Genomic DNA, 1,341 nt, shown 5'->3' with positions numbered 1-1,341 from the left:
GGGGAAAAAAAAAAAAAAAAAAAAAAAAAAAAGGTAGGAGAAGCAAACTTCTCAAGAGAATCAGGTAAAAAAATCTCTCCTGGGAGCCAGAGACTGGACCAAATTACTACCAAACACTCAATCTCTCTAGAGCAGTCCATTAAAACCCCAGAGGGATGCTTCTGATCCATTCTGCCCAAATCCCCCAAAGTGCTACACAGAGGGGGCTGGGGGACAGTGGAAGGGGACCTGATCAATGACAGGACACCTGAGGTCCTACAGAAGCAGCAGGCGGAGGAGGGAGGTCCAGCCAAGCCGGTTTATGCTCTCATCTCAGCTCCTGAAGGCTGCCAGTGCTGGTACCAATGCTGCAGCCCATTTGGGCTCAAAGAGAGTGTGACCCTCAAAGACCAGACCCAAAACCTCCCCAGGCAGACACCAAAGCCAGCACCCCAGAGAAAAGAGGTGCAGTGTCAGCCTCCCTCTCATATCCACAGGAAATTTCGCTCCCTAGGAAAAAGGAGGGAGAAGAGATTCCAAGAGGACCAACTCAGTGACTAGCATAACAAGCACATTTAGTGGAAGATACGCAGGAGAAAATCGGCAGCTGGTTCAAGCCACCAGTAATCAAAAGGATGCATGCTGATAGCCTGGGGCTAGCAGGCCAGGAACCAATTTCAAAACTCTTAACAGAAAAAGTTCTGGAGCCAGTACTAAGGTAAAAGGTACTGGCATTCTCTGGGGCGTAATTTTCTGGAGATTTTTCTTAGATCTATGGGACAGGGCAGAATGTGAAAGGTGGCGGCCAGAAAAGAGAGGATCACGGTTCGAACGTGCTCCACGTATCCCAAGTGAAAAGACACAGAATCCCGTTTCCTGGAAGGGGAAAGGAGTTGGATGAGGGCCTCCGGCTACCCCTGGCACACTCCCAACTCGGCACAGTCTCTCCCAGAGGGTTCCTGGAAGCCAACAAACTCATAAAGAGGAAGTATTAAAGCTGAGATGAGAAGAATGGCCTATAAAGTGGACACGATCCCTGATGCACGCCCCAGGAAATGTCACACAGACACTGGAGCGCCAGGTGTCTCAGAGACGCCCGCCCCGCCCCGGGGCCTCTCACTGCAGGTGGGACTCAGGCTTAGGTAGCAGGGATGGCAGACAAGGGACAGGAAAGGCTTCCCAACGCCCGGAGGAGAGGGGGAGGAATGGGCAACCGGAGCGGGCAGAGGGATGGGAAGACAGAGGGAGCGAGAGACAGCGGCTGCGGCCAAGGCTGGGAGGATGAAGGCAGGGCCGAGGTCAGCCCCGCGGGGACCCGGGAGGCGAGGGCGTGGAGCGCAGGAGGGCTGGGGGAGAAGTCAG

The sequence above is a fragment of the Fukomys damarensis genome, unplaced genomic scaffold, assembly GCF_012274545.1.
Source record: "Fukomys damarensis isolate Sample0158 unplaced genomic scaffold, DMR_v1.0_HiC HiC_scaffold_20, whole genome shotgun sequence".
Taxonomy (NCBI): Eukaryota; Metazoa; Chordata; class Mammalia; order Rodentia; family Bathyergidae; genus Fukomys; species Fukomys damarensis.
The sequence above is the reverse complement of the archived record's forward strand: the minus strand, read 5'-3'. Positions refer to the sequence as shown.